The sequence below is a fragment of the Triturus cristatus genome, chromosome 9, assembly GCF_964204655.1.
Source record: "Triturus cristatus chromosome 9, aTriCri1.1, whole genome shotgun sequence".
Lineage (NCBI taxonomy): Eukaryota > Metazoa > Chordata > Amphibia > Caudata > Salamandridae > Triturus > Triturus cristatus.
In genome coordinates this window covers 930,178,513-930,202,440 of record NC_140592.1, presented here as the reverse complement: position 1 = coordinate 930,202,440, position 23,928 = coordinate 930,178,513, and the positions used below count along the sequence as shown (strand labels likewise).

General features: G+C 47.1%; 1 long non-coding RNA gene across 1 annotated transcript in view; it reads right to left on the bottom strand.

The window, feature by feature from the left end:
* Window positions 1–6,334: 6,334 nt before the first annotated feature.
* LOC146799084 (uncharacterized) overlaps window positions 6,335–23,928 on the bottom strand; it is a 28,730-nt gene continuing 11,136 nt past the window's right edge. Inside the window, exons 2-4 of the long non-coding RNA XR_014969235.1 lie at window positions 11,103–11,168; window positions 8,109–8,155; window positions 6,335–7,998 (exon numbers count right to left, since the gene is read on the bottom strand). This is a non-coding gene — a long non-coding RNA (uncharacterized LOC146799084). The remainder of the gene's footprint in view (window positions 7,999–8,108; window positions 8,156–11,102; window positions 11,169–23,928) is intronic.

Sequence of the window (23,928 nt, the reverse complement as noted above, 5' to 3'; positions counted from 1 at the left end):
CCCTATACCATGACCTTCTGTCTGTACTATTTCAATTCTCACTCCGACACCATGCACCTTGTTCATTCAATAATTTTTAAGCTGCACAAAATGTGAATCAAAACTTAGTCTAATTTCTGTAGTTTTTCGTACTCTGCTTGGTCTGTGCAATTATCAATTTCTCCTTGTTCTTTTTCTGCTTTGCGTCAAAATAATAACTGCAGTATTTGGCATACTTTCTAGCGGGTTCTTCAGTAAGCCAAGCAACAGCAGCCTTGCACTCTATCCATAAATAACTAGGAACAACAATCTCAAATAATGTGTCTAAATTTATCTAAAACATCTTCCAAATTGTGAAGGCATATAGATCACTTCTATTCCAAGGCATATGCACATAATTCCCTCCATGCACTTTCCTTAAAGGAAATTCTGACACTGCTTCAGATTCTGGATCACTTTTCTTTATAATTCCTAAATCTTCCCAGTCCTTAATTTTCTCAGCTAAATCTTTAAAGTGAGTTTGCAAAGTTACTAAACCCATCTGAATTTTTTCTGCTTCTGTCAAATCCATTCTGTAATTCCTCTGTAAATTTATTCTCCTGCTTATATCAACCTCATATTATCCAGTTAAATTCTCAAGTTTATTATGTGCTTCACTAGCACATCTTGCGCAATTACATAACTTTATTCTTTTTAAGTAAATTGTTCCTCGTAAAATGTCTTCAAATTCAATGTTTAAATCTGCAATATTAATCTCCCTCTCTCTAGGAAGTACAGAAGGCTCAAAAGAGACAGAAGCAGTCACACCAGTAGAAATAACAGTAGCATCTCTACTCATGGGTGATTAGCTGTGCTCTACAAATTCACATAACATACAAGTACTAGGCAAAGCAATCAATTTATTCTCAGGTGGAGCACTTGCACTCATTCCTGCACTTGCTACCGCTGTTGTACTGCTAGGGGCATCAGTCCCTGTGCACTCATACCCTCTCCCTTGCACCTATGTGAGGTAAAATCGGTCACTGTGATGGTGCCTGTGTAGCATCAGCGTATGGAGGAGGTCTAAAATCAAAAAAATTATTCTCATCATCTGAATCTTTTTTCTTGTCTAGCTTCTCTCTGTCATCTACAGAGCTATCAGCTTTCTTTCGGTCTATTGTCTCGTTAACTATTGCAGGGAAAACTCTCACTTGTACTGTACCCTATCTCCAGAATCTCTCCTGATTATCACACTTGTTTTCTAATCACCGTTTTAGCAAGCCCGTACACTGTTGCTACATTTTCTTCCCTAAAGTCATTTGAGCCTGTCAGACCTGGCATCATTGGCGTGGGTCTCCCTTCCTCTTTTCGCTTCCTACCTTTTATGTTGGCTGGATTTAGATGCTCTGGGCGCCGTGCCACTGCTGATCAGTGCCACAGCGCAAATGCTCCCCGTGTAGATATGACTGTATGAATTAGGATAACCATAATGCCTAGGTCTGTGTAGTATGTTCTAATAGCAGTTACCCCCATTTCACTGTTACTATTGTGAAACTATCCGTTCTCATAGGCCAAAATAAGCAGGTTGAGGATTATCTGCTATAATCCTATCTCACCTCCAGAACCTGATAGGAACTTCGCGTTTGATATGTTTATGCACAGGACATTGAGACACACCTTTTAGTAAGAACCATTTATATATTCCATGTTCGAAAATGCCTCTTCTGGAAACATGGTATTTTCGTGTCTGAGCTTTCCTGTAGACTTTGCTAGTATATGTATTGGCTGTCTGGTTTTGGAGCAGCAGGTCCAGATGGGTCAGACCTGGCTGGGGAGAGAGATCGATATTCAAAGCATAGGGAGGGGTGACTCTTTGATCTGAGCAAGGCCGTGCCTGGCAAGGTGAATGATGGCTCCACCCCCCCACTGGGCGTCTTGATAGCAGATGGGTGAATGTATGACATTGTTCTGCATTCTGTCCATCAACTGTTGTTTTTGCATTTGTCACCCCGAGTGGGACGGGTATGCTCAGACGTGAGTCCCGTGCTCCCCATGCCACTGGAATCAAGCTATCCTGGCTGAAGAGGGGTGAAACCCCGAAACCGGTCCTAGGATGCTTGGTTCCAGTCCAGGGAGGACCTGGCTTGGCAGTTCGGGCTGGACTATTCCCATGAGGCACAGGGTCAAGGCTCATTTGCATATGGCTGGGTTCAAACTGGAATGGCAAGGTAAGCAAAAAACTATGGATTTAGGCCCATATCTCTGTACTGGGGTTGATGTATGACATTGTTCTGCATTCTGTCCATCAACTTGTTTTTGCATCCGCATTCCGAAAGGGCAGGATGTTGCCTCGTAAACCAAGTGCTCCCTGACCCCACCAAACTGGTTCTGACTGGATGTAGTGATTTGTGGCTTTGGAGAACAAATTCTTTTTAGGTATAAAACGCTGCGCTAGAACTTTGTCCAAGTGTGTTCCTTCTGGATGTCAAGACGAAACTCTGTCAGAGTGAACATAGGAAAGGACTTTTGAAACTTTCACCAAGCTTGCGGAAGAAACTACCCAAGGGCCTGAATTGAGAGCGCCTTCTGCCGAAGTCTCAGGGACATTAGACTTCACCCCGTCAGCCGTCGGAATTCCTGTGCGAGGAATTCTGCTTGCAGGTGAGGTCTCCATCGAGTAATAAGGAGCCTCTAGTTCTACTGTGAGGAACGCAGACTGGGAACCTTGGCTGAATCAGTGTGGGCCGCTGCAGCTAAGAGAGCTGCCGCCTCTGAGAGCCCGCCTGAAATTGAACCTTCGCAACCCTCGCTGAATCTGTGTGGGCCGCTGTAGCTAAGAGAAAGCTGCCGCCGCTGAGAGCCCACCTGAATTTGAACCTCCGAAGCTTTCGCTGAATCTGTGTGTGCCGCTGCAGCTAAGAGAGAGCTGTCACCACTGAGAGCCCACCTGAAATGGAACCTCCAGAGCCTTCGCTGAATCTGTGTGGGCCGCCACAGCTAAGAAAGAGCTGCTGCCGCTGAGTGCCAGCCCCTTTGCCACTTTGCATCCTTGTGATCCGTCCTGTGGGCAGTCGCAGCTAAAGAGAGAGCTGCTGTCGCTGAGTGCCCGCACTTTTGCCAACTTCTCATCATTGTGGATTGTCCTGTGGGCCGCCGCCGCTAAGAGAGAGCTGCTGCCGCTGAGTGCCTGCACCTTTGCATCATCGTGATTCGTCCTGTTGGCTGCCTCAGCTAAGAGAGAGCTGCTGCCACTGAGTGCCCGCACCTTTGCCACTTTGCATCATCGTGATTCGTCCTGTGGGCCTCCGCAGCTAAGAGAGAGCTGCTGCCGCTGAGTGCCCGCACCTTTGCATCATCGTGATTCGTCCTGTGGGCCGCCGCAACTAAGAGAGAGCTGCTGCCGCTGAGTGCCCGCACTTTGCCAAATTTGCATCATTGTGGATTGTCCTGTGGGAAGCCGCAGCTAAGAGAGCTGCTGCCGCTGAGTACCCGCACCCTTGCCGACTTTGCATCATCACGATTCGTCGTGGGGGCCGCAGCAGCTAAGAGAGAGCTGCTGCCGCTGTGGGCCCGCAGCTTGTTCACCATTGTCGAGGAGTGTTGCTATCGTCTCATGGCCCGCCGCAGCTAAGAGAGAGCTGCTGCTGCTGGGAGCCCGCCACGGAGCTGCAAGACGAGAGTCATCGCCACCACCAGCCCGGGCCGCCGCTGAGAGCCCACCTGTCCCCGAGTGTCCGAATCATTGTGGGTGCACGCTGCGGACCCATGCAGCCAAGACCTGTGGTCGCTGGGAGTCTGCCTGTCACCGTCTCCGCTTTTCCGAGAAGCTGCATGCTGTGTCCCCTTTCAACGGCAGGTATCTGGTGCGCAACCGGCCTTGAACTCAGTGAGTGTCACGTTCTGGTGAATACGTTATTGCCTTTTGAGTCTCTTACGTGCATTGTGATTGTTGAAACACATTGAGAGTCTTGAATTGAACCTTAGATAAAGATATTATTTTTCTGTACCTAATTGAGTTATGTCCTTTTTGTGGTGTTGTTACTGCCTTATTGTACATGGTCATAAATGCTTCACACACTGCCTCTGAGATAGGCCTAGCTGCTCGTGCTACATTACCACAGGGTTGAGCAGGGGTTATCAAAGGGGGTATCCCGCTTGCCCTGAGTTAGGAAGAAGGGTCCCTATTTGGACATTGGCACCAGCCATTGCCAACTGGAGACCCCCATTTCTAACACAGCCCATTTATTCAATGCCTCAAATTATGTATGTCTAGGTAGTGGTTTTCTCTCATTTTTGCCGGTGTCAGGAAATTTAGCTTTCTAATAGTAAAGGTACCCTCTAAAGAAAATGTCAAATCCTTGTTACCAGAAGTATACTCATGCCAATCTATGATCCATGTACATGTATAGCGCCCCACGCGTTAACATTTTGTTCGCAGGCAAGCACCCTGAAGGAATCTTTTGACACTCCATAACAGGTACACTAGGGGCTTTAGGCTTTTTCAGCATTGCACCAATTAGTCACTCTTTTCTAAAAAACCTCACAAAACATGTAAATATACAACAACGAATCCCAAATCTATGCCAAAGGTCAACTAATCACAGCACAACTACGACAGCACCCAACCAATGACAGCACAACTCTGTGTTGACGTTTCACTAATCCTAGCATTACTCTAAGAATCACCTAACCAATTGTTGAAGTACACAAAAAAGTGATAGATTGAATTCTTGAATTAAACTCAGCCGTTACTAATTATTTGGGGCCACAATGCAGTCCATTGTTATTTTGCACACAATTCCGCCTCAGTTTGGACCCAGCCATATGCAAATCAGTCTTGATCCTGCTCAAATGGGAACCGTCCAGCCTGAATGGCCAGGCCAGGTCATCCCTGAACTAGAAGACAAGCAACCTAGGACCGTTTTTCAAAACCAATTCCTCGAAGTTGGGTAAGTCCTAGAAGCATAAGGAGTTGAATCGCTCTTTGGCTTTCCCGTCCTAACACCATGCTTCGAGGCCCTGCTTTCCACCTCTGAAGCTAGCAGTCGGATTTGCACTGCGCTTTCCAGTTTCACGGAAATGGAGCGACCCCTGCCCAACTAAAAGAGTTCTATAATGCCATACATGCCATCTTTGGGCCACTGACTCCCTTGGCTGGTTTGCCCCCGACAGCAGTCAGGCCCTCTGAATCTGCCCCTGGAACTGGTCTGATGCCAAGATGGGTGCCTCCACCCACCCCAGCCCCATGACGCAGGTAGTCTCGCGCTGGATGACTAGCCTATCCTGATTACAGACTCAAAGACAACACTGGTCTGACGCTACTCAATATCGATTCAGCTGCCGTCCAGGCAGTATCAACCCCTGGACTTGCCACCCTTGGACAGGCCCTTGCCACGTGAAGGGGGTGAGGGGAAAGAAGGGTATGACCTCTTTGGAAGAAATCTGGTATGAGGAGCTAGATGAAACCAGTGGCCTGGATACCTCCCCAGACATCTGGCAAGCTTTCTCCTCCGGGCCATTATGGAGAAAGTTGCATTTTTTGCATCTGTTATGGTATGGCAGTGGAGGTCTTTGACAACTGCTAGACTTTGAGGTCAGGGCAAACATCTTGACAGAGGTGCCTCATCCGGGGTCGAACTCTTGGAGCCATTGCTGCCCTTTAATCAGGCCCTTACAGACATTTTTCTGGGAGCTGGTAAACTGGAATGTAGTGGCGTGCAATAAAACAATGGATTTAACCCAGATCTGTGACTGGGGGGTGAATGTTTGATTAATTCAGCATTCCATCCATAATTTGTTCTTTTTGCATTTGTCATCCCGAACTCCTGAGAATGAGCATCCATCCTCCAATCAGGCTGCCCCTTCGAAAGGCTCTTCTGTCACACCAGCAGGGCAGCTCCCTACCAAAGTCTGTGATTTTATCTTGGCCTCAACAAAAACTGTATTCGCCTGCCTTTGAGACAAATTTGTGGTTTAGTGCTCTTCACAATAAGTGGCCCTCTTTTCTGTATCTCTGTCGGAGGTGCTGCTGTTTGTGTGCTGTCATTAACCTCAGCAATATAAACAAGCAAGGCTTGGGTCCTTGACTGCCTGGACTGGACCACTATACTAATTGAACACAAGCGAAGTATCCAGGAAGACAATTAACCATGTATTTGATGGGCACATTAGACTAACAATTCTAAAGTGCACAAGCTTTATTCAGCTTAGTTTGTAATATTTTCATGCAGTAGACAATTAAACTCAATTGTACATGTCTTAGAATGAACAATACTTGATTGAAGTACACATTGTCAAACAATACTCATTTTGACACATACTTAAATTCGAAACATACAACAAAGCAAATTTAGGAAAAATTACAAGAGACATTTAAATAAAAAAATAATACAACAAAAATACATATATGAACATAAAACACTTAACCAGTCCTGAATTTAGAATAAGACACTAGGTGGACACTGTCCCGTTCCAAGCTGATGCCTATTGTCCTGCCTGTGACTGAGATATGGGTTTACACATACTATCGGGGTGTTACCTACAAAGGGGAAATACAATTCAACTAATTCCCTCCTGGCATGCCCCCTCATGAATCCCCCGTACTCAGAAGTCAACGCGTTTCGAACCCCTAATGGTTTCGGGGCTCTCCTCAGGACTCTGATCAGGATTTCATTTGTTTGGATTCCCTCTCTGTGGTGTGGTGGGGAACAAATTGGGGTTTGGGCAACTGGAGGATGCCTCTACCAAACTCTCAGTTGTCTTAGGAGAAAGTTAAGGTCCTCTGGAATAGGTCTGTGCCTTCTGGCTACATGCCTTTTAACTGTCGGACAAGATTTGGCTTCACCCAGATGCCCAACAGAATGTCAGTAAGGGCCTCATTAACAGGCAAAAGTGATCCCTGAGTTTACTGTGCCGGGTTCAGAACTGCTGTCAAGAGATTTGTTTTGACCTCAGCAGTATTCTACGAATGACTGTGGCAAAGCAGGTTGATTCCTCTTTCGCCATTGCTGGATTGTGGGATGAAAGCCAACATCTGGGGATGTATCCAGACATCTAACATCTTGGATTTCGTCAAATAAATTGCCATTCTCAAAGTATTCACCCTCCTGCTAATCACCATCCTCATCGGCCCCATATCTGAAATGTGGGGCAACCATATTTGGCTCTGAATGGGCATATTGTCTTGGAAGGATATGTGTTTCAGAATCGGACAGTACTGTTGGCTCTGTTTCTGGTGTCGGTACCAGAGTAGGTCCATGGACAGCTGCATCGAGGAAGAAGCAGGATGTAGTGTCAAGGGCAATGTAGTTTGAACCAGACTTACAGTCATACTTTGTCTTGGGTTGAGTTCTAGTGGCACATTAGGCATTGAGGATGGATCCTCAATGCTAACTGGAGACCCTTTCGGATCCATGGCCCCAAAGGGACTGCAGAGAGATCTGGTGTGGCATCATAGGTGTGGGCATGGGCAACCTTGAACTGCTGAAGCGCTTGTGGTGTAGCTGTCCAGGAAATCTGAACTAGTGTGAGAATCAGTTCCGGGGAGGGAGAGTGACTTCAAGGCCTAGAGGACCTTGGGGAGTTGCATGACTTAAAGAAACCCATGATTTGAATTCTTGTTTTTTGAGGGACTTCCTAGACTTACCTTAACCCGGCAACTTTGAAGACAATCGGCCACAGGCACGGCCTCGGGACTGTGTATGCGCCCTCAACTTCGCCTGAAACTGCCTCACCTTCCACCATTAGTGCTTCTTCTACCTGTGTAGTTCAGCAACTGCAAATTCTGCTTCTCTGTTGCATATAGCCTTTTTTTCATTTTAGTACCACATGGACAAGAAGCTGAGTTGTGTTTTGAGCCAAGGCACCATAGATAGACATCGTAGGTGTTTATCACCGACATCTGTCAGTTACAGTCACAGCATGTATTAAACCTGAACGTCCTATGGGGTAACCCTGTCTGTACACTTCAATAATTTCTGATAGAAAATTTCGGTCAAGAGTGACAGGATTCAAGTAGCTCCAGATCCGTGTCAGAAGGCGCTGAAAGAAAGGAAATGACATCAGCAAATGGAGGTGGTGCTGATATAGTGATCCTGTCGTCACTTCTGATGCTGGAGAGACCTGACACTGAGCCACACGATGCCACCTACCTGGGTGCGAAGGAATTGCTGGAAAGATTCCAGATCCAGCCTGATGCCTGGGGAAAAATCACAACATGAGAAATCTGCAGTTATTAGTCTCTATCAGACATGTTTGTACTCAACTTGTCATCTGAATCAGTTTAATCGCATAAAAAGAAGATCCATATTTATTGCCATGTTGATTGCACAGACTTTCCAACACTGGAAATCGAGTCCCAACTTTTACAGACTTGAATGATAAAAGGCAGAGTTGTGTTACCATAATCATTGTATGCGCGGAGAGAAAATATAAGTCTCCCCAAGTTTGGAAATAGTTTCAATTAAATCTTTCATTAATGCATGTGTAAAGTAGTATTAATGTACATTATCAACCTTTTGCTGAGTTTGTTACTGACTAAAGATACTGCTACCGCTCATGTAGTGCTACTTTAATGTGCAGATCTTAAAAGGTGGCCAGGACGGTGCTGCAGGGACTAAAAACAAAAGACCACCACAAACATATATATGCAAGTACAAATGGACACATCACACACCTGCACCACCCAGTCATACTGCTACAAAGAAAATGGCATTGGTATAATGGGATACGCATACATGGCAACAGACCTGAATCAATTTTGGAACTCACGATTTTTAAAGCCACAAAAGGCTTTAATTTAGTACTCCCCCCTCTATAAATTGTCCCCACTTCAAAACGAAGTCAATGAGCAAAAAGATACATCCCCTGATTATTTATTTTAAATCTCCCTCTTTCTGCTTTGCAAATTTTGGCATGCATGGATATGTGCTGTGAAAGTGACAAGCGTTCCATCCTTGCTGGGGGCCGAGCGTACCTCCGGCTCCACCATTGGCTCCAGTGATATGCATCCTATATTGTGGCCTAGATAATTATCGATGGAGCAACATTATAGGCTAGTAAATCAAAGACAAGAGAGGCTTTTGCGAAACACGTTTACACTTTGACCTTAATTCATGAGGTATGAGATTAGTGCAGGGGTGAGAGGCAGAATCCACATTATGCACAATGACCACGTTTCTGGAAAGCGTTCTAGCAAGCACAAACCCAAATAAAGACACATCGTACGTGCCAGGCACTCCATCAGTGAGTACACTTAGCCGACTTGAGCATCTTTCGCTCTGACAGGGAGTGCCGACTGCACCCAAAAGCGGATCGGGGGCTGGAAAGAACGGCATGCAGGTCTGAGGCGCCAGCACTAATGAAGCCATAACAGGCTCTGCTGGCGCAGCTACCAATGAACGTGCAGCAGCTTGATTCCAAAAAGCTGCACACACAGGGAAATGGAGCCAGGGCAAAGGGCGAGCAGGTTAACACATCCATTACAGGAAGGGCAGAACCTACTCATCAACAAAGAAACAGAATAGCAAGCGCAGATGCTTGGTATTCACTGCTTTATATAGCCAAATGTCCAAGATGGCCACGGTAACATGGAAAGCCATCTGGTACATGTACTTAAATCATTTAAATGTATATTTAATAATTATAGAGTCCACCTCCCACAGGAGATAAATTCAATAGCACCGGCCCTGTGAAATAAGTGCCAGTGCTCAGCACCGTAAACCATCAGCACAAATTAAGCACTGATCTGACTATGCTAGATCCTTCTGGCAATGGCATATCTTTAATCTTTGCAAAGCCAGGTAGTGAAGAGAACTGGGGAAAAAACCTTGAACAGAAGATGCTAGAAGACCCACTACGAGGGCCAGAGATCTTAGAGATATGCGAGTAAGAGTTAGAGTGACAAATCTCTTTTTTTTAAGGGCACTTTCTGTGAAATAAGTGCCAGTGCTCAGCACCGTAAACCATCAGCACAAATTAAGCACTGATCTGACTATGCTAGATCCTTCTGGCAATGGCATATCTTTAATCTTTGCAAAGCCAGGTAGTGAAGAGAACTGGGGAAAAAACCTTGAACAGAAGATGCTAGAAGACCCACTACGAGGGCCAGAGATCTTAGAGATATGCGAGTAAGAGTTAGAGTGACAAATCTCTTTTTTTTAAGGGCACTTTCTGATGAGGTAGTTGTAAGACAGCCCGTGTTGTGTCTATTAGGAACCATAGAAACTCCAGTTGTTTTGAGGCAAGAAGGGAAGATTTTTGATCATTGATGAGAAAATCTAAATCTTGGAGAAGAGTTTGGCATGAACATAAAAATGAGAAAGAAGACATTCTCTGTCTTGTGCCACAATTAGTAAATCGTCCAGATATACTAGAAGTCTGACCTCCTGAGCTCTTGGAAAGGCCACCACTTGGCAAATCTTGGTGAAGCACTAAGGGGCTGAAGACAGACCGAAAGGAAGTGTTTTGAAACAGAAAACGGATCCCCCCCCCCCATTGCAACTGAAGATACTGTAATGTCGATGGACGGGAACATTATTCCAACGGATGGTTACAGTTCCTTCAGAGTGGAGGGGGAGATTACAGCCAACAGATAAGCTGTAAATAGTGGGGAGTGTCTCCAAGGATCGAGTGAGTGTGCAGAGTAAGGAAAGAGTACTCCTTAATGTGGTATCTAGTGCCCTCACACACCCTTGCGGATGTATAGCATCATCATTGGGCAAGGTTGCTCCTCGTGGGGGTGGCGCTGCAGTCCCTCACGGGCCCTTGGTTAGGGGCTCTCTGGCGGAGTTCTTTTAAGGAGTTGCCACATTTGTGAGTGAGGGTGTGTGGGTAGGGGAGTGCTGGTGAGTGCAGGTTTAAAATGAGACAGGGACCTAAAAATATTTAATCAAAAAGGTCCCTGGTACAGGCTAAAAGTTCAAGGGGATGGAGATGCACGGTAGTGCTGCTGTGAGAGGGGAAACAAGACCAGAGTCCCACTACTCTCAACCCGTGTTGTGTATTAACAAAAGTGAATGTGAAAAAGGTCTACATGTTTCGCGCTGTTAGATGGTCCCTATTGGATCCAGGAGCGCTTCGTCAGGACCAAAGAATGGGTGAAAAATAGGGTTCGGGAAAAGACAGCCCGTAATCCTATATGTTACCTGGGTCAGGTTTGCTTGACAATAAATGTCCAGAATCCGTTTTTATACGTAAATCCTGTTCACAGCCTAGAGGGAGACATAAAAACAAGGGGGGGGGGGGGGAAGGAAAAGGGGGAAAAACAAATAACATATCAAGGTTTATATTGTGGTAAATTTAAATTACCTAGACTTAATTTATGCGGTAAAATTCAGTAAGAATAACTCAGTAAAAATAAGAGGCAGAATCCGTGGTATTTGAGGTTATAAAAGGGAATTTATTCCTTACAAAGGAATGATGGTTCGAACCAGGCAATCGAGTTCCGTCACCACGAAGGTTCAGGAAGGGATCAGCAATACATTATTGACAGGTTATAATATTTATAGTAAAATGCATTACAGTAAAGACATATGCAGAAGGCGTTACAGTTGAGAAGAGAGATAAGAGTACACATACGTAATGAAAAAGGCGTTACAATAGGCGTGCATAAAGGCGTATACTAGAAACGTCATTATGATGATGACACAAGTGGGTGGATCCATAAGAGAATCCTGCAAAGTCAGCAGAAATACATGGCAGAGATGCGCGCGCAGCCGCATGACGTGTGATTGACGTGTAACTAGAGGGTGAAGGGAACTTGACATTTAGCCCTACATGAGGAGACAGAAGTCTGGGGTGTCAGGACAACCTAATCCCAAATCGTATCTAATATCTTGTGTTTAAGGAACTATATTATCTGGAAGGAAAGGTCTTTTCGAACAGAGTCTATTCTATACTGACTGCTAGTGCGTGTACAAGCGTCTAAGTGTCTACATGAGATGCGAGGGGGCATGGGCCTACCATGGTAACGAAAGTCATGAATTACTTGCACGGAGACAGTAAGGCCGGGCCCTTTGCTCTGCAGCTGGAGGGATGTTTACCTAAGCTACTAGACAGGAATGCATTTCTTGAGGAGCGGAGCAGATAACTTGAAGGCTGAATACAGTTTTGGCAGGCAACAGGCCGGGCTAGGCACCGTTAGCCGCGCAGGAAGTAAGACAAAGTTCATGGATACAGATACAGGTCCAGGCTGGAGCATTCAGAGGCAGAAGCAGGAAAAGCTCGATGGCAGAATTCAGGGCCTACCTTGCCAGAGCTGGAAAACGTGAAAAGTATACCATATAAAGACGGTGGCAAGGCATACTTAGGAACGGAGTATCTGACCCATTCATGGCAGATCTGAAAGAGGACATATTAACGTTGGACACAATTGTATTTGCGTCTTCATAGCTTGAAGTGGAGGGAACATACATGTACTTGTAGCATGTACATGGAGCCGTTGGGGTCTAGATAGGGGACACAATTGATCATAAAAATTCATATTTCCTCAATATGATACACTTGTGGCTCAAAGGAGGGCACTGGTGCACGGGGTGTGCTTAGGTGCCTTGTGCATGAAAAGGACAACAACCGAGGTAATATCATTGTGTTCATGCAGAATTGTAATGCTAGAGGTGTATCCAGCATAAAGGTGAAACCCACGGTGGTGGTGGTAGGTTCCATCCTTAATCATCATAAGACATACACATGTGTGGTCGTGCCTAATTGGAGACCGATGGTTCGTAGATGCAGGCAAGGGTGTGGCGGTGGACAAAAGGTTCAAAGGTGCCCACCGTGGCGGGTGCCATGGTTCTAAATCACCTCGACGTGCCTGGCGGTGTTAGTACGGTGATCTATAGTAACTGTCGCGCTATGACAGGGAATGGAAACTGGCCGTGGATGAATTCAATGACATCGTTTTAACTGGAGGCGGTAATGCGTGCAATAAACTAGTAGCCCTTGGTGTCAAGTGCTGATGTAGGGTGATCTAGTGTTATGCAATTAACGGGATAAATCAACCCAGGGAATGTTTTTACCGATGCCTTGTGTTGACGTGGAGAGGGTAGGCACTCGGTGACGTTATGTATTATTTTTGTTATACTTTTGTGGCCATCGTATTTACCCATCCAGACCACCTGATAAGAGCACTATATTTTCACGTTGGCCGCTCCAACACTCGCGGTTGCGCCGCAGTCCTTACTGGCTGCCAGGCTGCATATCGCCGAGACGTTATACAGAGTTCCGCTCCACTACAGTTAAAACGAGGTCATTTAATTCATCCACGGCCAGTTTCCATTCCCTGTCATAGCGCGACAGTTACTATAGATCACCGTACTAACACCGCCAGGCACGTCGAGGTGATTTAGAACCATGGCACCCGCCACGGTGGGCACCTTTGAACCTTTTGTCCATCGCCACACCCTTGCCTGCATCTACGAACCATCGGTCTCCAATTAGGCACGACCACACGTGTATGTCTTATGATGATTAAGGATGGAACCTACCACCACCACCGTGGGTTTCACCTTTATGCTGGATACACCTCTAGCATTACAATTCTGCATGAACACAATGATATTACCTCGGTTGTTGTCCTTTTCATGCACAAGGCACCTAAGCACACCCCGTGCACCAGTGCCCTCCTTTGAGCCACAAGTGTATCATATAAACCTTGATATGTTATTGTTTTTTTCCCCCTTTTCCTCCCCCCCCTCCCTTGTTTTTATGTCTCCCTCTAGGCTGTGAACAGGATTTACGTATAAAAACGGATTCTGGACATTTATTGTCAAGCAAACCTGACCCAGGTAACATATAGGATTACGGGCTGTCTTTTCCCGAACCCTATTTTTCACCCATTCTTTGGTCCTGACGAAGCGCTCCTGGATCCAATAGGGACCATCCAACAGCGCGAAACATGTAGACCTTTTTCACATTCACTTTTGTTAATACACAACACGGGTTGAGAGTAGTGGGACTCTATTTGGTCTTGTTTCCCCTCTCACAGCAGCACTACCGTGCATCTCCATCCCCGTGAACTTTTTAGCCTGTACCAGGGACCTTTTTGATTAAATATTTTTAGGTCCCCGTCTCATTTTAAACCTGCACTCACCAGCACTCCCCTACCCACACACCCTCACTCACAAATGTGGCAACTCCTTAAAAGAACTCCGCCAGAGAGCCCCTAACCAAGGGCCCGTGAGGGACTGCAGCGCCACCCCCACGAGGAGCAACCTTGCCCAATGATGATGCTATACATCCGCAAGGGTGTGTGAGGGCACTAGATACCACATTAAGGAGTACTCTTTCCTTACTCTGCACACTCACTCGATCCTTGGAGACACTCCCAACTATTTACAGCTTATCTGTTGGCTGTAATCTCCCCCTCCACTCTGTAGGAACTGTAACCATCCGTTGGAATAATGTATGACTTTTAGGAGCATTGGTTCAGGACCTCTTTCTAATTGCTCCTAGTCCCCCCTCTCATTGATTTGATGGACGGGAACAGCCAGGTAGGCATCTTGAAGATCTAATCTTACTAAACAATCATCTATATGCATGTTAGGAAACCCGGTAAGAGTGTCAGACTTGTCATATATCTTTTTTCAAAACAACATTACTGGCATTTATAATTTGCAAGTCATGTATACAGAAGATTTTCAATTTACTGGACATAACAAGAATTTAGTGTCACATCGGATGCATAACACAAGCATTTGCCACTTAGGCTGTTAACACATTTGGCCCTGTCCCAAGCATACTGAGAAACCTTAATCAGCATCACATTAGTAATTTGTCATTTAATGCCTACTGTACATTACATAGGCTCATTAATTAATTGCTTGGTGAGAAGGAGGGTGATGAACTGGAGGAAGGGGGGCTCAGATCGACTCGAACGCCATGATTCTGACTCTCTGGGCTGTAGTGTCTCCCCCAGCTGTTGCAATCAGTTGATGTCATTCAGTGTGCATCAGTGTACCCAGTAGAATCGCTCCCGTACGTTCTAGCCGGTGTGCCTTGTTCCTCCATCTCACTCTCCGTATCTTCCCCCAAAATTTCCCAAGACTTATGCATCTCAGCCCATAGCCCTACGATTGGGCGTCTGTGGATGCCAGGAGCATCTTCTCTAATCAGCGCCCCCTCCTCTGCTCTAGCGCAAAACTGTGACATCCATTACCCATGTTGTGACCCCTGGGGGTCGCTGCAGATTTCCACATCATTGCTATACTTCTTTTGGCCACAGCAGGTGCCAAGTCAATGAATTTGGATCCCACTTTCCTTTTCTGGGGTCTGGAAAACAGCCCCAGAAGGCAGGGTTACCGGCAACAATCAAGGGTGCAGCCTAGAGCAGCATAGGGAGTCTGTATCACAGTTTCCCAGAACGGCAGCAAGTGGGGACAATTACATGTCATGTGGCCAAAGTCTGCATTCAGAAAGGCACATCTGGGGCAGGGCTGAGGTTCTCCACAAGAAATTACCTGGAATCTGTGGAGAGTCAGATATGTCATGTGGACATAGTTTAATTGGGTGTTGTTAGGCCTGGCATTTCTTGGCGGCGTGATTACCCCTGACTTTTTGCTTCTACCTCCTCTATTTTTGGTACTAAGATGGATAGGGTGTTGCCAACTAAGATGCTTTGGACACCTTGCCACTGCTAAACAGTGTCAAAGTGCAAGTGCTCCCTGTGTACAGTGTAATGGTAATTGGTTGTCCATGATTGGTATGTTGTATTACTATTGAAGTCCCTAGGAAGACTATGTGTGCCAGGGATAGTAATGCAAATGCTACTTGTGGGCCTGCAGCACTTATTGTGCCACCCACTCAAGTAGCACTAAAAAGGGAACTCAGGCCTGCCATTGCAGGGCCTGCGCGCAGGTTCCTAAACTGCCATGTTGTTCTGGTAAGTGCACGCACTTACTAGACCCTGCCCTTCCCTTTCCATAAACACCAGGCACCCCTATGGTAGGTCTAGGGTACCCCCTCGACAGGATGCAGTGCATGTGAAAGGTGGGACATGTACCAAGGTGTGTACCATGTCCTGGCAGTGAAATACTCTTCCACTTCTGAATAGAATGGGAAGGCTGTGTAATATGATTTCCAGCCTATCTTCCCAAAGGCTTAAGATGGAAAGGTGAAGTTTAGTATGCCTGAACTCACCCTGCAATAACACATCTTTTTATGAAGATGGTTCTTGCATTATGTGTTTGTAAGCCACTCTTTCAGAAGTGGCTGGGTTTTTGTGCATTAAACATTTCTGTGTGTCTCTGCCTGGTTGTGGATTGACTGGCTGGATTTGAAAGCGATAGGATCTGGGGGATGTCTTGACCCAGTGGAGGAGGTTAGACAGCACAGGCTGACCTGAATCTGGAGTGTAGGGGGAGGAGTAGCTCTAGAGGTGAAGAGGCCTTGGCTGGTGCTATAAAACAATTCTCCCATCGCCTGCTGAGTGATTGAGAATCCAGACCCCCACTAATCAAAGGAAGAAGGTGTCACTGGTAGAGAGGCACCCAGAACTGGTTTGAGCAGGGGTCAGTGCCCCCTGTAACACAAAGACTTCAAAGCCATTGAGGGGTATAACAATGCGAGCTGAAACCCCTGAACTTTGGAGAATGGCTTGATCAAGTGTGAACAAGACTGGAGCTACTTCGTGGTCAAAAGGAACTTTGCCAAGGAAGAAACAACTGAAGAGATTAATGGATAGGACTGCTCTTGCTGTGTGATCTGGGGCTGGCCTGCAGTTTGCTGTTTCAACTAAGGAAAGGCTAAAGGAATTTTGCTGTGTGCTGTGTCCCCCTGCTTGAAGGACTTTGCTGTATGCTGTGTCCTGAAGTAACTAATCCCAAGGGCCTGAGGTGAACTGGCTCCCTGTTTGGAAACACAGGAACATAAAAGTTTCCAGAGAAGACTCTCAGATACGCTGTGTGCGTGTGCTCTGTCTAGCCTGAGACCTTCGTAAGTTGTGCCCTGTGATCTTAGGCACCTGGAGTTCCAAACGAGACTCAGCGACGCAGTGTGCGTGTGCTTGGTGCAACCTGAGTCCTTCAAGAGGATCGTCCTGTGAACTTGTGAACCGGGAGAGTCAAGTAAGTCTCAGCGACGTAGTGTGCGTGTGCAGCCTGAGACTTTCGAGTGGATTGGCCTGTGATCGTGCACATCAGAAGGGCAAGTGTGTCTCAGCGACACTGTGTGCATGTGCTGTTTTGCAGCCTGAGACCCTCGCCAGAGGTGTCCTGTGATCGGGGGCACCTGAAGATCAAGTGTGTCCTAGCAACGCGGAGTGCGTGTGCTTTCTACTGCCTGAGACCTGCGCAAGTTGTGCCCTGTGATCGTGGACACCAGAAGATAAAGTGTGTCTCAGCGATGCTGCGTGCATGTGTCGTATGCAGCCTGAGACCCTTGTGAGGAGTTGTCTGGTTATTGTGCACCCGGAGTTCCAGTGAGTCATTGGCTCTGAGTGCGGGTGTAGTGTGCAGCCTGGGATATTCCCATTGCCCGGAAATTCAGAGAGATTGCATCGGAGGCCCAAGTCGCTGGACAAGGAGAGGAGAGTGGGTTCGCGCCCCCCAGGTAACGTGTGTTGACTCCTGGGGCTGGGCGCGGAGGGAGACGCTCTCGGCCTCTTTCTCTGTCCTGCAGCGCGAGCCTCTGCTTCGGCTCAGATTGCGGCTCGTGTGTCAAGGGAGTGGGAGCACTGGGGCCGGAGTGCGAAGCTGCATTTACTGTGTTATATCTTACCTGTGGGGGATAACGCATAATAATAATAACGCATAACGAACTGCCTGATAGGTGTGTTACGCATTGGACTAGGTTTGCATAACGAACTGCCTGATAGATGTATTACGCCTAGTCTTAGTCCTGCATCACAAACTGCCGGATTGTCGTATTACACATTGCATTAGTGTTGCATACCGAACAGCCTGATATATGTGTTCTGCATTGCATTAGTTTCACATAACGAACTGACTGATAACTGTATTACATGTTGCATTACTTTTTCCTAACAGAGTATCTGAAGGGGACCGTACGCATTGCATTACGGGGGCATAACAGTTTACAACGTTGTTGCATTACGCACTGCATTCCAGTGACAGGACAAATCGCCAGATAGCCGTATTACGATCTGCATTATTCCTATGTTGTAAGGTACCCAATTGATGCATAACGAACTGCATATTACGACATTAGGATTACATTGGATTGTTTAGTTTAGCTCAATAATAATAGGCCAGGGGGAGCATTACCCCGAAGCAAATGTTGGTTTGATATTGTGTGGTCGCATCGTATGTCTTTTTATAAACATATACTTGTTTTTCGATGAACCCCGTGTGGAGTCTATTTGTGGTGTCATCATTGGGTTGCTGTCAGCGTAATTGCGAATATTTTACACATTGACCTTGAACATAAGCCTGGCTGCTCGTTCCAAGCTACCAAGGGGGTAGAGCGGGGGCTATCTCTAGAGGTGACCTTTCTTTCCCTAACGTTGTGGCCGCGGAGTGGGATTCTAACACCGGGTCCAACAGGTGTATTTTAGCCTCATGTTTCTAGAGACTCTCTTGGGGTAGGCTAGTGATTTAAACCATTCTGAATCTGTGTTCCAGCAGTGCTTCCCACCGGCATCTTATGGTCCCCAGTGGTTCCCCAACCAGACTCATCACATATCTGAACGGTTTTCTAATTCATAGATATCCTACCATTTTACTAAGAAGAGTTACTTATATAAGATGAAAATCATCCCCAACTACTAACATTATTATTCTTGTAATAGTGACCAATTCATTCAAGATTACATTACTGGCCACCACATACAAGATTAACAGCTGTGTCCATCTCTGTGCATCAGGCAGGGTTACCAGCAGTATTGTAACAAGGCTTTGTTAATTTCGAGAGCCTCTGCATGAGGCAAACATAATAGCTATGGCCTTTCACGGTCCCAGCACCAAGATAATAAATTAGTTAAAAGACTTCCCAATGCCACATGATTTATCGCTCAAATATCCGTTTTTAATATATTCTGGAAATTTGCCCGTTTTTTTCCGAACATCGCTTATGGGTTCTGCAATTACACTAATTTTCATCTTGAATACACTTAACTCTGGTATACCTATACTAATTCAACCATGCAAAAGCCTCTAATTTAGTAGGGTGGCCTGCACACAAAAGGGATGCTTACAGGTAGCTTGGAACCTACCAGTAGCTCATCAGCTACTCGTTGGAGAAGCATGTCTAATTATAACACAAGACAGAGCTTGTTTTCTCCCTCTCCTTCAAATTTATGCCAAACTCTTCTATTGGGCTTTTTGCAAAGATTAAAGATACATCATCTCCGCAAGGGTGTAGCATATTCAGATCCCACAACGTTTGTCCAGATTCCAAAAAGGACCTCCAATGGTGGCTGAACCACTTAGACGCCTGAAAAGGGAGGATGATTTTCTCTGTCGCCCCAGATCTGGTCTTGGAATCCGATGCAAATTGGTCAGGTTATAGCTAAAGATGTGGTCAGTTCTCAAATGGTGGTACATGGTCTTCTGAGAAGTTGAACTTGCACATCAATTGTTTAGAGATGCTTGCAGAGTCCTTTGGCATCCAGACCTTTGCAAAATACAGGATAAAATGCACAACACCTTTAAGAATAGACAATCTGTCAGCAGTCAGATATATAAACCACCTAGGGGGCACAAAATCCAAACCTCAAGCAGACCAAAAGTCTCAGGGAATTTTGCCTTTAAAGAAATCTGTCAGGTCGGAGTACCTTCCAGGCAATTTGAACCTTGTAACAGATTGGTGTTACAGACACCTTCAGGATTCCAGCGACTGCTGTCTTCACCCTTTGGTGTTCAATCAACTTTCTTCTATCTTTGGCATAATATCGATGGATCTTTTAGCTTCCTATCTCAATACCCATCTTCCCTCCTTTTTCAGCTGGAGACCGAATCAGCCTTGGCCATGGGTGAGCTTCTTCAATCTTAGCCTCAGACACTGCTCTATGCCTTCCCTCCTCTTGTGATGATTTCTTGGGTATTAGCCCAGGCCTGCAGACAACAATCGTTGTTAGTACTTGTTACCCCCCTTTTGGCAGGCTCAGCCTTTGTATCTAACTATCATAGAACTGTCTATAGAGTATCCGGTATAAATCCTTCACCTTTCCAACCTACTCCTCAGCCCTCAGGGAACGTGTCACAGCCTAATTTTAGATGGTCGCTTGGAGGATTTCAGGTCTTCCTGGAAAACCCCAAACATTTCTGAAGAAGCTGTCCATTTTATTCAACAGTCCTGGGCTCCAGGCACAACAAAACTATACAGACCAGCCTGTTGTAGCTGGTGTTTGGACAAGGGTTCGGATCTCCTTTCAGCTAAATGAAAGCCTGGTGGTCAATTTTCTTTTTAAAAAAAATCTTTTTTATTAAACCAAAACTCGGACTTCTACCATCACATGACAATAACATGTTCGAGTAACAATGCTTATACAAAGGGCCCCAACAGAGCACACTACTCCTCTGCACTATGTATGATCTTAGGTACGGCACTTTTACAGCCAAACAACAGTCCTTTCGTCGTACCCCCTCCTACCCCACCTCCTGTAGTCCCTCCCACAGTTTTCTAATCACCCTTACCCTCTGTGCATCCTCTATGCCCCCCACACCTTTTCCCAATTTGTAGTGCATCCTCTCGCTTTATAGGCCTCACGTTCCATCCTCTGACACCAGTCCACGTCCGCCTCCCAGTCAGTGTCTATCAGCGTAGCAGTGGCCCCCTGTGCCCTCGCTATATTGGGGTTAGCAACTCCAGCTGCCAGTTGCAGTGTACCCAGACCAATCCTGATCCCCTTTTAGTCCCAGAAGCAGGCATTTTGCGCCAAGCAGGACTTCCATGGCCACTACGCTGGTCATTGCCGCCGTCACCCTTGCCCACTATCCATGTATCAAGGGGCAGTCCTAAAGGGTATGAATAAAGGACCTCTCATGTTCTATGCTGATGAGCTCCCACCTCTGGGTCCCCGTCAACCCCCTTATTTCCGACAGCAGTGCGCTGCACCAAAGTGTCATCTGACCAGTAAGCCTCCTCTTCCAGACCAAGAACCGGGAGGCCTACTTCCCATATCGACTACTACTTGTGTATGGCATGGTCGGCAGCAGCCTCTCGCTGAACCATACAGGAGCTATGTAAATCCCTAAAAAACAGAACACCTCTCAGCACACCGGGGACAGACAGTCCTGAGGCAGGCGGGGGCCTCCCCAGACAGAGGGTACACCACGGACTTGGACCAATTGATCGTATACTCGTAATGGTCACCAAAAATACCAAACACCTGCATAACCCGGACAATGGAAGAGTGAGTTTGTGCAATGTACAAGAGAACATCATCTGCATAGGGGAGATCCATTCCTCCCATCTCCCTGGTGCCTCTATACTCCAGATCAATGGTTCCTGTCTAATCCATGTCGCCAGGGGTTCAATTGGCAGTGCAAACACCGTGGGGGACAACTGGCACCCCTGTCGCATGCCCTTTCGGAGTGCAAAGCTCCGTGACACTGTGCCATTAAGCTTGACCCTGGCCATGGGGGCTGATAAAGTAATCTAACCCACGCCCTAAATTTTGGGCCAAAGAAGAGCCTCTCCAGCACCGCAAACATGTAATTCCACTCCACGGAGTCGAATGCCATCCTTGCATCCAACACCATTGCCACTGTCTGCGTCTCCATTTCCGACTCGGTGAGATGTTGCACCCCTTATATGTGCCTCAAGTTGAGCAGTGTGCTTCTGTTGGGGACAAACCCTCATTGATCAAGGTGGACGAGTTAGGGCAGGATCCTCTGCTGTCTGGTTGCCAGGGCCTTGACCAACACTTTGGCCTCCACATTCAGCAATAATATTGGTCTGTATAACTCACAGTCAGTCAGGGGCTTACCCTCCTTAGGTATGACCACTATTGTGGCTGTTCGTCGATTAATGGGGAGGCCCCCCGTGGAGTTAGCTTCCTGGAACATTGCTAGCATTGGCCCAACCACCACTCTTGCTAAACCCTTCTACAACTCGACCATTAGGACCTTGTGTCTTGCCCAACTGAAGCTCAGTCAGTGCTCTCACAATTTCTTCCATGGTCAGATCTAGTTCCAAGCCCTCGCGGTCCTCCTATGACAGCACCGGGAGAGCCACATTTTGGAGAAAGTCCTTGCAGTCTGCATCAGTCATGGATGTCCGGGAGGCGTATAATGCCTCATAATAGGTGGTAAAGGCCTCCGCTATAGCTGCATCGATGTTGTGTGTCTCCTTGTTCGTCACAGATCTCTAACACCCAAGATCCAACTGTCACGCCTTTCCATCCACGCTAATAATTTATCTGCTTTGGCCCCCACAACGTATAATCAACGCTGTGTTGCTAATGCATGCTTTTTTGCGAGGTTCACCGCCAGGGCCCGTAGGTCCTGCTGACGTAGACAAGGGTTTTCCCCTCCCTATCCTTCTTGCCCCCTATTACTAACTGGGCCCCCCTCTAAATACAGGTTTGAAAGCCTCCCAGAGTGTCACTGCCGAATCCACCGACCCCTGATTTCTCAGAAGTTCAACTCAGCACAGTATTGTACTTTATCCCGTATCTCCCAGTCATTCAGGTACCAAGCATCAAGTCTTTGTGGCATCTGGTGGCCCGCCGATGGGCCCGACAAGCGGACCTCCACCGGGGAGTGGTCTAATATTCTTCTCACCAGGTGCGTTGTAGCGAAGAACCACGGCACCTGGGTTCGGAGTGTATGCAAGTGATCTATTCTGGAAAAGCTACCATTTGGTGCTGAGAAATAGGTGTATTGGCGGCTGTTAGACATGGGGGTCTCTAGTTGGCAAGGGCTTACACCTTTGTCGAAGTAGGGACCCTTCTTCCTAGTCAGGATAAGGGAGTTACACGCCTAAAATAACCCCTGCTCACCCCCTTGGTAGCATGGCACGAGAAGTCAGGCTTATCTTAGAGGCAGTGTGTAAAGCATTTGCACAAAACCAACAGTAATACAATGTAAGCACTACAAAAGGACACCACACCTGTTAAGAAAAATATCCAATATTTTTATATACTTAATACAAGACCAAATACGATAAAAATCCACAATACAGTACTTAAAAACCTTCAGTTATCAAAGAATCCTTGAAAGGCAGTTCCTTGATGTCGATAGCTCCGTCCAGGGCTATCACGGCGTCGTGAACAAACAAATCCAAACAGTTCTGGCTGACCGCGGTGTCGCGGGTCAGCAACGGTGTCGGGAAAACCCGCAAACAGTACCTTTTAGAAATGCAGGTCGTCAATGACCTCTCGTTGTAGGTCGATCTCCTCTCTGATGGAATCAGGAGCGCTGGCGTCAGCAGGCGTCGGGTGCTGCGGTGCAAAGTGCAGCGGTGCGGTGCCTTCAGGTCGCGGTGCAAGCAGCGGCTGAGTGGCAGCGTCAGATGGCATCGGTGAGACCAGGGTCGTGGTGTGAGGTGAGGGCGGTGCTCGTCACGGTGCGGGCAGATCACGGTGCAGCAGCGTCATCGTCGTCGTTGCTGAAGCGCTGTCGTCGGCTGACAAACTGAGTCGATGGCACCAGCATCGGTAGGCCAAGGCTGCGGTGCGGGATGAGGGTGGTGCTTTGGGTAACTTTATGAGCGGTGCCCTCGAACCACGGTGCAAGCAGTGGCGTCGAATCCGGCGTGGAGCATCGTCGTCGGGGATACCACGGCGTCGTCGTGAAGCGAGGCGGTGCGGTGCCCACAGGTCGCAGTGCGAGCAGCGGCTCGGTGGCAGCGTCAGCAGGCGTCGGTGAGACCAGGGTCACGTGCGGTGGTGCGCTCTGCCGTGCCAAAGCTTCGGCATGAAGCGAGGTGGTGCGGAGCCCACAGGTCGCGGTGCAAGCAGCGGCTCGGTGACGGCGTTAACAGGCGTCGTCGGTGAGACCAAGGTTGCGGTGCGGCGTTGCCTTCTGCAGTGCCTTCAGGACACGGAGTTGGCAGCGGCGTCATAGACGGCAT